We start from the raw sequence: 14623 nt of genomic DNA, 5'->3' as shown, positions 1-14623 counted from the left end.
TTGAAGATGTACCTGAGACAACCCATAAACGCAAGTTTATGTGTGGCTTACTTGGATATTTTTATGTGGAGGTCAACATGTTCAAGCCAACGACTCTCGAAGAAGCAATTTCCTTGGCCCGTGAAACTGAAGACAAAATTCGAGGATGAGAGAAGCAACCACAACAATTTCAAACTAATGGTAACTTTGGTTCAAAACAATTCAATTCAAATTTTCGAAGATTCAATCAAAATCGTTTCCTTCCATCTTCATTCCGTAAATCTTGGACACGATCACTTGCTTTACCATCAAACACAAATCCAAACCCTATGCCATCTCTCCAGCCAAATTCCAACATTCCTAAACTTCCTATTATTACCAATAATGTACCTAAAGCCAAACCCATAGTCTGTTGCAAATGTCACCAACCTCGACATTTAGCAGCCAATTGTCAATCTAAAAAGCCAACTGTTCATATCAATTATTTGGGAGTGACAAAAGATGAAGAATATGAAGAGATGCCGAATTTCACGGAAGACGATGACGACATTGGTACTACTTCAGATACTTTACCACGTATGCCAAATCCCCATTCTTTATTAATGATGAAATGTCTTGTGCATGGTAAAGAAAAGACTATTTTACATGTTGATGGGAGCACACACGACTTTATTTCTGCAAAATTGATCAAAGAATTGAATACATACTGTTTCTACACATTATCGCATCAAGGCTGCATTCTTAAGTACTAGATACAATGGAACACAAGAGGTGCATGACTTAGAAATTAAAATTGGTGATTATATTGAATGTAGAAATTTCTTAGTCATGCCTTTGCAGTCCAGTGACATTATCTTAGGAATGCCTTGGCGACATCAGTATAATCTTGATATAGATTATTCTACGCATTCAATGAAATTTCATTCTAATGAGAAACAAATCACATTGCATGGTATGCACACTTTCGATAATTTTCCATTGCTTAGTCATACTTAGCCTAACCGTTGTCGTGGTGCTGTGTATCCGAGGTGTGGAATCCACCAAAAAGTTTGTGTGTGTGACATTTGTTACTTTGTGCATACTTAGTCGTTGTGCTTGCATTTTGTTTTGCATGGGCTAGAGATCGAACATCACTGTTTAGTAGATGATTTGATGTTCACCCAAAAGCACACCTACAGACCCCATGGAGGTGGGCAACATAATGATGAATAGGAAACAATACATCAACATGATTCATTTCAAATGAAAGCCATTGTGACAATAAGGTTTGTAAAAGATGCCAAGGAGCATATGGATGTCCAAGGCTCCAGGTGTGTACCTCCATGTTGTGCTTTGCTTTGCCTGAACGTTTTGCCTTCAGTTGGTTCATTTTCAACTTCATAGAAGAAACAAGTGTTGTTTGGGAGTGAATCTGGTATTTGTTACAAATAATTTAGAAGGAGAATGGGCTCTAGATCTGCAATGAGTATGGTTTTCCCAAGCTTTTGAAGCTGTTTGCAATGACATAGATTGAACAAGCTGATGTTTGCTTGGGTGCAGAGGTGATTAAAAGGCTATATAATGATGGTAAACGTCTGGAAGCTCTTTCATTTTCTTGTACCTTCAGACATTTTGAGTGTTGTCATCCTATAGACCTGCTTAAGGCACATCTAAATGAAGCTAGGGAGGCAGCAACTGCTATCATAAACAGGGGTTAGAAGGGTGCATAGAATGAGGCAAGAAAGATGGAACTGGCAGCTGCAAAAAGAGGTCTATAATATGAAGTTCACTAAAAAACTTGTAGTTGAAAGGATCATATGCAAAGTTTGCAAGATGAGTAGCGATCTACTGTTTAGAATCTTCCTTGGTAGTATTTTGGAACTCTGTGACCAACTCCTGGAGTTGGATGGTGTTGGTGTGGCTAGTGGTGGCCTGAGGGAATTCATTCGTTGTATTGCCAGAACATGTGTTGCTGTTGGCGTGGATGGCATCTTCATGGAGGCACATGACAACCCTTTGAATGCTCCTGTTGATGTTCCAATACAATGGCCTTTGAGGAATCTGAAAGGTTTGCTGAAGGAGCTCATTGCTATTGCGAAAGTTACCAAGGGAAAGCAAAATTTCCCCATTGATTTGACTCCTGTTGCAGAAGAAGACTTTTGAATCTAGAAATTCTACAATCAACTTATGATGCACTTTCCTGGTCAAGAATTTGGTGTTTGGCATGCCAACAAAAGATCTTGATACAGTGGATTTGGTTAATTCCGATTCTGTATTGGGTAATGGTTCATCCCAGAATTCGGTCAAGTCTAGAAAAGAGCCTTTGCCTATCTTGTAGAAAATCGAAGAAAACCACCTGTGAGATCTATTTATATGCAAGGTTCAACCAAAAAGAATTTTCAGGATAGAGAGGGAGATATTTATATTTTAAGTCTTAACTCTATTATGTTGGCAACAATAGAGAGAGAAAAGCAGTGACGACAACTGGCTGAAAAAAAGCTCCTACAATTCTGACGACACAATCGTATTAAGGAGAAATTGTTTTCATCGCTTCTAGCATTGCAAGGGGATTGGATTAATGTTCCAGGATCATATGATATACTTCAAATACCAAAGAGTCGCTGGCTGAATGGAGAAAGGAGGCTGATATCGATTGTCAAGCTGCGATAAACAGGAAGGACAGACGAGACGAGTAGAGGACGATGACAAAGAAGTAACAGAGGATGAAGAGAAGCAGAGGAAGAAGTAACAGACAAGACGAGCAGTGGAAAAGGCCAAACAAATTTATGATGAAGTTACCAGAGGGGTTGTTGCAAAGACATGTGCTCCATAAAGCTCTGTATGGACAAGGAGAAGAAGCACTAAAGTTCTTCTAGAAGATGCAATGAGAGGGTCAATCTCCTAATGCAGTCTTGTGTAAAGCATGTGTTGGTGTAGGAGCACTTCTCAAGGGTGAACAAAAATTCATGATGAAATCCTCAGATTGGGTTTGTTGCCGAGAAAGATTGTGCTTGGGACTGTTGCGATGGATATGTATGCCTGTGATTGTGCTTTGTAGTCATCACCTTTCTGGATGTGGTATCTGAGAAGACCTTGTGAAGTACTTAGCATTGACAGCTGCTCATAGGCAGGGCAAATCAGCAACACTTGGAGTGGCCATTGTTGGTGCTGTTGCTTTAGGGTACTCCAACATTTTTATCACTGCCCCTAGCCGAGAGAATCTAAAGACACTTTTCCAGTTTATCTTCAAAGGCTTTGATACTTTGGAGTACAAGGAGCATCTGGACTATGACTTAGTGGAGAGCATAGATCCAGAATTCAACAAGGCCATAGTACGCGTAAATATCTACTGTCAACATCGATAGACTATCCAGTACATACAGCCCCAAGATCATGAGAAGCTGACGCAAGCTAAGCTTGTGGTAATCAATGAAGCTGCTGCTATTCATCTGCCTATAGTTAAGGCTCTGCTAGGACCTTACTTGGTCTTCTTGTGCTCCATAATGAATGGTTATGAAGGCACAAGGAGATCTTTATCTTTGAAGCTAATTCAACAGCTTAGAGAACAGGGCCAAGCACACTCTGCTGAAAATTGTCCCTGTGTCAGGCTAAAGCAATCATCACCAATTGTAGAATTGGATAAGAGACAATCTCTAGAAGCATTCTGATTGATTTGTGCAGCACACTCCGTTACAAGAAAAGCAACTAGAAAAGCTCGGGATTAGCTACTGTATGTGATAGAGGCCACTCGGGTTTCTTCTTCTTGTACCTTGTATTTGTTATTGGCAGAAATAAAACAATGTCTTGGCATCATTTTCTCGTCTTGTTTATTCACTTGATTGATCTTCTATCTTGAAATTCGTCAAGGTCCTGTGGACGCGACTTTGTTTTCGAAACCCTTCGACACCATGCATTACGGAAAAGTAGAAAATCCTGTTTAATATGGGTGAATGAAATCAAAGCTAAAGAAAATCAGATGCATCCTAGGCACACACAATTTCTTTCACAAATTCAAGATTGTTTTGTTGCTGACTTACTACCCAGATTACCACCTGTATGTCCCAAAGATCACAAGATAGACCTAATTTCTAGATCACAACCACCATGTAAAGCACCATATAGACATAACCAAATTGAACAGAAAGAAATTCAAGCCCAAATTGAAGAACTGTTAACCCGAGGACATATTAGCATTTAGAACACAATTTGGACACTATGAATTCCTGGTTATGCCTTTTGGTTTAACTAATGCACCAACCACATTCAGTCGTATGATGAATTGCATATTTTTGAAGCATCAACATTGTGTCATTGTTTTCTTTGATGACATATTGGTTTTCAGTAAGAGTGAGAATGAGCATTAAGAACATTTATCTTTGGTTTTTAAATTATTAAAAGAAAATAAATTATATGCCAATCCAGAAAAGAGTGAATTTTTCCAAACACAAATTGAATATCTAGGACATATTGTTTCATTTGAAGGTATTAAAGTTGACCCTAAAAAGATAGAAGCAATTTTGAATTGGCCGATATCCAAAAATGTACATGAATTACGTTCTTTCTTAGGTCTTGCTATCTTTTACAGAAAATTTTGAGAAATTTTTCATTACTTGCATTACCTTTGACAAAACTATTAAAGAAAGGCATTGTGTATCATTGGTCCGACAATCAACAAAAGTCCTTTGATTTACTAAAACATGCTTTAACTCATGCTCCTGTATTGCAATTACCTGACTTCAATAGACCATTTTTCTTAGTAGTCATTGATGCTAGTGGATCTGGAATAGGAGCAGTCCTTATGCAAGATTCTCATCCCATAGCCTACTCTAGCTGCAAACTTAAACCCTCTGAACTTAAGTATTCTACATATGATAAGGAATTGCTAGTTATAGTACAAGCTTTACGTCAATGGAAACATTATTTAATGGGATCCAAATTTATGATCAAAATTGACCAACAAAGCATTAGGCATCTCCTTAGTCAACCACAAATATCTGCCTGACACATTAAATGGGCTGCTTTTATTCAAAGTTTTCATCCACTCATACAATATCAACCTGGAAAAGAGAATGTTTTTGCCGATGCTTTAAGTAGAAGACTGACTATTCATAATATTTATGTGATATCTTTTGACTCTCTTCTCCCTATGAAAGACACTTATGACCAAGACCCTACTTTTCAAGCTGATTGGAATAAACTAGTTGCAAATAATTGGATTCCCATTGATTCATTATCTTACACTGATGGATTTATGTTTTATGAAAAAAGATTGTGTGACTGTTCCATTTCGATCATTTGTTTTGCATGAAATTCATTGTCCCACATACCAAGGCCATAGAGGAATTTTTTCTACTTTGCGTACACTGATTAAAGATTTTTATTGGCCACACATGGAAACTGATGTATCTAACTTTGTATCTGAATGCTTAATTTGTTAAAGAGTTAAAAGACACCATGGTAAACAATATGGTTTATTAATGCCTTTACCAATTCGAGAATGACCATTGGAATATATTTCAATGGATTTTATCACTAGTTTGCCTAATACTAAAGCTAATCATGACATGATTTGGACTACTGTTGATAGGTTTAGCAAACAAGTATATTTCATTCCATGCAAGAAAACATTAACTACATCTCAACCTGCTCAATTGTTCTTGAAAACTGTTTTCACTAGTCATGGTTTGCCAAAAGTTATTATTTCTGATTGTGATTCAAGATTCTGCAATAATTTTTGGATTACTTTGTTTGCTAATTTAGGAACAAATATTGATTTTTCATTTTGCATTTTATTTTGAAACAAATGACCAAACAAAAGCTACTAATAGTACCATTTTAGATCTTTTGCATGCATACACAATTTCAAAACCACAAACATGGGATACACATTTATATTTACTTCAGTTTGCATACAATAACACACCACATACAGCTACACAGAAAGCACCATTTGAAATTATTTATGGATATAGATTGCCTACACCTGTTACATCATTGTCAAACAAAGTTCAAGCTGCTGATGATATTGCTAACATGCATGCTACTATTTTTGATGAAGTTAAAGATATGATTGCCAAAGCCCAATAATCATACACAAAACAAGCCAATAAGAAACAAAAAGCTATGAGTTTCAAAGTTGATAATTATGTTTGATTATGAATTGAAAAGCGAAGATTACAAAGTGTTGACAAACACCCTATTATAAAATTAGCCCTAAGATTTTATGGACCTTTCAAGATCATTCACAAAATCAATGACAATGCATTTAAACTAGAATTACCACAACACTAGAAAATCCACAACACTTTTCATATCAGTTTATTACGACCTTTTAGAGGAAAATTACCTGTACACTGTGTATATGAGAACCCTCCTTTGCTAGAAGAAAAAATTGAAATCCTTGAGCATGGAACTATTCTAGATATTGACTTTATGACCACTAGAACTGGCCATAGATATTCTAGATATTTGGTTAAGTTTAAAAATCATCCTATTGAAGAGGCCCAATGGATGCATGCACGAGACCTAAGTGTTTATCCCACACTGATGGCTCCACATTGAGATAATAGCAATTGAGGACAATTGCTATCCCACCCCGGGGATATAATGCCAGGAGACATATTCCACGATGGATTCCGTAAAATTTTATTTATTGTCGGGGCTCATACACAAGGTGGATTCCTTGTGCGAAAAGTTGATGGGGACGCCTGTCCTTTTTGGGCATCTTGTTAATTTAATGTGCAAGTGGGTGATTCCATAACAGGTGATTCTGCAAAATACATATTTAAATTAATAGATGTTTATGGGTTTAGAGTGCGCACTCGTAATAAATTAAGGCTAGGATTGAGTTCTAACCAATTTATTTATTTTGTAGCTGAAGACTACTAGGTATTTACTTTTGTTGATTTAATTTTATTATTTTCTAACAATTGTGGATGCTTCAGTTGATGTGTAGAGCAGGCAGTGGTGGTGTTGGGAAGCACTGGAGGATAGCGTGTATTCAAATTATTATCACTTTTTATGGGCGCACATCTTAGGCATGGCGCCAATATTTATTTTGACACGCTTATTTATTAAAGCACTTGATATTTATTTATTATTTTTGTATGCGCATGGGTGCAGGATTTAAATATTTGTATTGGACATTGTATTTGGGTACCGGTCGACTCCTTGGGCGCCCAATAGCTTTAATTCTTTAGTGGGACAAAAGAAAACACAAAAGCTAAAGCGTGCTAATTGTAAATTGAGCTATTTTTTGAGCTTGGCAATGAATAATATATCAAATACATGCTTTGTGGAGCGCTCACACAAGGCATGGGGGAAAATTGTACCCAATTAGTCTCTTGCTTCATGTCGTGCAAGCTTTTTTCCTTGTTTTTTATGCAAAAGTAGAGTTCTTTTGTTCTTGGGGACCTTCCGGCTCTCACTACGCGCGCATACAACATCCGATCTGTGCACCACCTAGAGCATGGTCTGACAAGATCAGAGAGTATCTTGACAAGATTGGCTTTTATGTTTCTAATGCTAATGACTCACTTTATGTGAGAAAGGGAGATGTAGGTTTAGTCATCATAGTCATCTATGTGAATGACTTGATTATTATAGGTGATAGTGATAGTGAGATTGCTAAAATTAAGGATATTTTGAAGAAGAAGTTTGAGATGAAGGATTTAGATGAGCTAAGATACTTTCTTGATATTGAGGTGATCAAATGTGATGGTTGTATATGGTTGTCCCAAAGAAAGTATGTCTTGGATATGTTGTCCAAGTATGGTATGACAACATTTAAGCCTCTTTGAGTGCAATTGGAGCAAAATGTGAAGTTGAGTATTGATGTTGGGGATAATGTAGAAGACCTTAGTATACTCAAGAGGATATTAGGGAGTCTGATTTACATGACTATCACAATGCCAAACTTGAGTTGCACTGTTGGCCTTAGACACATATTGAAGTATGTGAAGTCCACTTTGCATTATGAACTTCTTTACGAGGCATGTGAGGATGTACAAGTGTTTGGATACACAATTGTAGATTGGGCTGGTAGAATATCTGACAAAGGATCTACTAGTAAACTCTTATTTTTCCTTGGTAGTATATCAAGTAAGTGGAGCAACAAAAAGCAATCTATAGTTTGTTTATCAAGTATAGAGGTATTGCTATGGCAACATGTGAGGTGGTATAGCTACAAAAGTTATTGGGTGATTTGGATGTGTAAGGAGATAGTACAATTGTCATTCGTCATAACATGAGTAGTATATAGTTAGCTAGGAACCTAGTATTCCATGCTAGGACAAAACACATTAAGGTGCATTACCAATTTGAGAGAGAGAAGGTCTTTACAAGAGAGGTTGATTTGGTATGTGTCAACACACAAGATTATATAGTTGACACTTTTATAATGGCATTGGGTGTAGAGAAGCTTTGAAAATTTTTGAATTTTCTTGGAGTTGCAGAGATATAGTTGAGCATTAAGGGGAGTGTTAAGATAGCAATCTCAATAATTGTTAACATTGATGATATATTACCTAGTTAGATGGGTCCACACATCTACACTTCGCATGTCCCTGGTCATTATAATCCTCACATGGCCACTAACTTATCACTCATTATATTTGGTTTGTTGAACCTACATATAACATGCATAGTTATAGTGATAGTCAATTAGTATTGTCAATTATGCAATGTTTGACTTAGTAGGCCACTTTTCCTCATTTTATATCTTATCTATACTTTGTGTATATTGTATTGTCTGTGAAAGAAGAAGAAACAAGAAATAAAACTTTTTTGACCTCCATCTCTCTTCTTGTGTTCTTGAGGGAGCTTCTCTATGTTATGACAAGACATAATTAAATTATAAATAAAATCAACTCAATGTTGCACCACATGATGAACATAGTGCATCCCATACATTATAATTAAAATCAACACAACCATTGCTTTTTAAAAGAAATCCCCACCATTGCATGAGCACATTGCACTCCAACCCACTTAATTTTTAAGATTAAAGTGAACCCTTGCTATCACATTTGTACACACACATATGCTATAGATATATTAATAAAATAAGCCCTCACCATCATGCATGTATGTGCTTTGTGCCAAGATAATCTAATTGTCAAAATGAACTGTATTTTTAAAGACCCCCTATCGAGTCAAAGTTTTTGAGTGGGATTGGGATATGTCATTCTGATTCACCTTGCATTAATGGGTTAAATTAAAATTAACTACTATATAATTTATACCTCATAAAAGGAATCTAAATAGCAGTCATTCACTCACTTCACTACACCATAGGTTGACAAAATGAACTTACAAGGATGGGATTGTTAGTCATGGTTGGTCTTATTAGTCCATGTCTTTTTTTTAAATTAGTCCATGGTCCTCTTATGAGTCTATTGCTATTTTTATTTGGTCTTTGTTCAATATCAAGGTTTGCAGTATGCTTGATCTTGTATTTTCTTTTGTGTGCTTGACTATAGGATTTTAGGGTGTCTATGTATTGCATATCATGAAGCTATTGATTACATGTGTGAATTGGTCATGCATTAAACTAAATTTGTAGGCTATGGATTGTTGCTACTATTAATGATCTAGTTTTCCATGAGACCCAATTATTGTCATTCATGTATATCATAAGAGACTTGGATATTCTTGATGAGGCGGATATCAATCTTTATGTGGGGGATATTATTCTACAAGCAACTATTTATGTTCACTCTATGGAGCTTAGTCTTTTGAATGGGTTGCAAATATATTATATATCCAAAAGACTTCATGGTGTAAAGATTATGCTTGGCATCCACCTTTAGAGGAGGATGTGTTGATTTATCATCAACTATGGAGTACATTTTTTAAATCTGATATCCAACCCTTGTGCTCCCAAGTCCTTTCTTACATTGCAAAAAATCCTTTATTTACTGATGTCTTCTTTCAAGACTTTAACTATTGATCCAACTAATCCTGTTGATCTCCTTTCTTATCAATAGATGTCTCAACACCTTCCTATTTATATATTCCTTCTTAACACTAATCCTGATTCCATCATTATGCTTATCTTTACCCCTACATTATCTCCTCATATCCTTATATTTATCCCTTCTCCATTTATCACTGAATCTACTATGATACCTATTCCTCACCTGATGCTTACCTTTTCCTAAAGAATCTTTTCACATTTTCTTGCTTTCTTTTCCTCTTTTTGTAGCATCCCTATCGCTTACTATTTTCATTTTCTATGATTTTTCCTATCCTCCTCTCCATTGTTTGACTGTGATTCCCTTACTTAAATATTATAATTATATAAACTTACCTCCACCATCAACCATGGATACCAATGGATTTGATAGCAATATACTCCATTGTAGGTAGTAGACTTATAGGATTCTTTGATAGAATCAATTGGATTGTTATTTCTAGATCATGGAAGACTTCATTTGTATATTCAAATTTCTATCTTCAATTTGCTCAACACTCAAAAGATGTGTTTATGAGGTTGATTGCTCATTTTGGTTAGTATTTAGCTTTTATGCATTAGCTGTCACATATAAATACAAGAAAGTTTAACCCTTCTCTTCTTATCAATCCTAATGAGGATGTATTAGGAGCTCAAATGAATATGTTGTACTTTTTTTGCTCAAGCTCTTCCTACTAGATTTGCTATCCTGATGAAAAGGATGTGTTGTCTCAGTTTCTATAGAATGTTCCTATTTATTTTGTGGATGAGAGCAGATCATTGGAGTGATTGAAGCTTATTATGCAGCTTTATAAAAAGTATCTTCATCCTAATAAGCAAGTAGATTAGCTTTTTGATGTATCTTGATTCTTAATTAAAAACTTTTTTTTGCTCTCCAAATTTTTGAGGGATTGTGCTATTCAAACTACATTGTCTTATGAATGTGAGTTCAATGTTTTGTGGATTTTTTGTCTATGTGAGAAGTGTATGTATATGTGAGTTATAATTAACCACAAGACAATGAATTTGGAGTTGAAGTAGATCAAAGCTAGATGATGATTAAAGATAAAGCTATGGATTTGGTGTAGACGAGAAAGAAAAGCTATTATATCCTTTTATAGTTTGTTTGCTTATCTTTTGTTAAGGATCTATTAGTATTGGCTTATGGTTTCTCTTTCATATATTTTTTCAAGCTCAAGTTATTTTGTGGCTTGGATGGAGTTAGATATGATAGAATGTAGATAAATATTAGAGTAATTGGTTATTTAGAGATTTTATTATTCTTTTTTTAAAGTCATGAGATCGCTCTTTGGTTAAGTGTGGAGATATGTTGAGGACTAAAATTGTTAAGGAGAGAGCTAAGAGGTGAGGCAAAGAAGAGAAAAAGAGAGAGGAGAGTAGAAATAATATTTATAAAGGGTAGACACCTTGCTATATAAGACAAGATATATTCACCTCCAAGAAGCTTTCTCAAGTGGTAAACTATTCCACTTAATTAAATACTTGATGATGGAGCAAGAACAAAGCTTCATTTCATATAACCTATGACCTCCTCAAGAATGTACTATCCTTCTTCATCCATAAGAGGTAGCTCATTAACTATTTCCACCAGAGTACTACAAAAGGGTTTGAGCTAACTAACATGGAAGACATTATGAATATTAGTGAAAGAGGGAAGTTCCAACCGATGTGCCAAGTCTTCAATATGCTTCAAGATCTTGTAGGGCCCATTAGACCTGTGAGCAAGTTTGTTGCTAGAGCCGTCCTTTAAAGTGGAATATTGAGGTTTGGGTACTTTCAAGAGAAATAAATCTTCTTCTTGGAGCTCCAAAGGTTGCCTCTTCTCATCAACATACACCTTTATCTAATCTTGAGCTTTACATTGTTGAAGAAGGGCTTGCATTCTTTCCAATTACTCCTTTCCATAAGGTTTAATCTTTTGAGTGAGAATAACTATAGATAAGGGTACGCTGTAGCCATACATAGCCTCAAAGGGTGAAACTCTAATGCTTGTATGAGTGGAGTTATTATAGAGAAACTCAGCCAAATGCAACCATGAATCTCACATATGTTGTATATCATGATAAAAATGGTGAAGGTAAGTTTCCAACCACGTCTAAACCCTTTCTATATGACCATGAGTCTGCAGATGATAGGCTATAGAAGGAGCCAATTTAGTTCCCCTGCTAGAACTTTCTCATAAACTTGGTATCTCTATCATGCACAATCACATGTGATAATCCACTAGTCACTTATGAAGGAGTGAACTGAGGAATGAAATGGGCTACCTTAGTGAGTATATCCACTACCACATAAATGTTATCTAGCTAAAGACTAAGCCACTTTTAATCGGGTTGCCAAGCCAACTCCTAAGAGTTATTGCCCTAGATAGGCGATATTTGTTACTAATTTCTATAATTATGTCTAACCTTCTAAGTATTTATGGCACTGTTTTGCCGTAGTAGTCCCACTAATGTCACTCAATGCCTAATAACTAAGCAATTCTACTCAGTTCTTTTGTTTTCCTTTTTAATAATCACTCATGGGTAGGTCTCTAGATTGGGTAGTAGAATGCTAAGCCTAGGATAGCTATGGTTTCTCCCCATTTTTTAGGGACAGCTCGTCATAATTTTCTCCTTCCATGCTTGTGGTGGTTTATCTAGGAAAGCAGTTTTAGAGCAATCTTCAAGAATTTTAGCATTCTCTAATTTTTAAAAACTAAATCAAGCATCAACAAACATTAGCAAGCATTTAGATTGAGAAATCAGGCTCTGAGACATTTCATAAAAATTCTAAATTGAGAGAATTGCAACATCACACTATTTATTTATCTTTTTAAATGAAACGAGCACTTTCTTGGAAATACGTGGGTCGTAATCACGTCTTTGGAAGCACGTCCCACAGTCCACCAGCCAAGAAATTTAGTCCACCTAGTCGTCTCAAACAGTAAGATCTCCACTTTTCCCTTTCAACGCAATATTAGTGAGTTTGGGAATCTCTCAATTCCCATTTTTTGAATACTAAAAATGTGGCACCTAGATAATGTGCCCATAAGTTTCTCAAAACCATATGATCTAACCTATCATTGGAAAGCGCTTGAAAAATGGAATCTATTGAGCGATAGAGCACTTGATTTGGAGTTATAGTGTTCAAGTTATGACAAATCCAAAGATTTGACCATGTGTCCCAAACTTATGGGAAATTCCCATATTCCCCAATATGGTGTTTTTCCCAAAACTTCCAACTTGCCAATTGCTTTATTGCAATATGAATGATCTTTTATGAGTTAAAGATTAAGCTTTAATTAAAAGCTTAATAATAGACCACATCTTCTTCTCAAAATGAAAGTGATGACTCATGAAGGGGGGAAGACAAATTGAAAAATCTTGGCCATATGTGCACCAAATCGCATGTGAAGTAGGGTGATTGGAAGCCAGGAAATTCTTCTATAGCATGTAGCTTCAATTTACCCCAATACATTGAAACTCCATATTGATGATTATAATAAAGACAGAGCGATGGAGAAGAATAATAGAAATTGAGATCAAATTCATGTTTGGTATTGTCTATATGTCTTACCCAAGCTTTAGGAGACTTAATTTTGCCTTCTTTTGAGTAAATCGTTGATTTCTTGAAGGTGCCCTCTCTCCCTTGCTCTCTGATGACATTTTGTGAGGTTCCCCCTTCTTGATGCAATGATCAGGTGCTTTCTTTAATGCAATAATCATCCAGTTTGACATTTCCTCCTCAAGCAAATCCAAATGAAGATCATGATGATGATTGTGAAGGCAATGATCATGAGGTTAATAAGAAAAATGATGGCATTGAGTGATTTTAGGCATAAGAAAGTTGTTTTTGCTATATGATTATTGTTGTTGTCTCTCTTCTTCCCCTACAGATCCCTTTCCAAGAAGGTGCACCCTCTCTATCATGGTTACAACCGGTTTTTCCATTTTTTTTAAAAAATCTATTTCATTTTATTTGCTTTAAACCATTTTAGGTTAAACTCTTCCCACAATTAGACCTAGAGTTACGAGGAAGCAATGATAGTAATCTGACGATGGTACATGTACTTCCTTGCATATGAAATGAAGAGATTTCTTTGGCAATATCAAAATCAAGTGCATCCTTTGGAGTGGAATGCTCTTTGGAATTGAAGTGGCAAGCATTCCAAGTCATGCATAAGCTCTTCCGAACTCCATGTCTTTCTTATTTTTGAGCATTGGCATCTTTGCCCATAAGATTGCAAGCAACAAGCTCAACATGACTATAAGATAAATTTGCTTCCAATAGACAACCATATATTTGGCATTTTACTCCATATTGAGCAAGATGACAAAGTGTAATCTTTATGTGCCAACTAATTGTCAATACTTTCCCTTGCCATTGTATTGATTTTGGCTCACATCTTGCAAAATTAGCTATACCTCTAGCTATCTAAATTAAGACATTTGAATGTCTTGGCCTTACCGTCCCTAGCAGAGCATTTAATTTCTCTCTCCACCTCTAACTTGCCTTGGCAATTTATCACTTCTACAAAAATTAGCAATAACCATTTTTCTCTACTACAAGTCCTAGAACACTTTGCTCAATGTAACATCCTTCTTTTCCCTCTTTGCATGACTGCTGGACCGTCTTCCAAAGACAATAGATACAAACACTGCATCTGCATTAAATTAATGTGAAAATATGGTAATAGTATATCAGATATAT

Source organism: Lygodium microphyllum, chromosome 4 (genome assembly GCF_053477565.2).
Source record: "Lygodium microphyllum isolate KBCC chromosome 4, Lygodium_microphyllum_v1.1.10, whole genome shotgun sequence".
NCBI classification, from domain to species: Eukaryota; Viridiplantae; Streptophyta; class Polypodiopsida; order Schizaeales; family Lygodiaceae; genus Lygodium; species Lygodium microphyllum.
Note: the sequence above shows the minus strand (reverse complement) of the source record.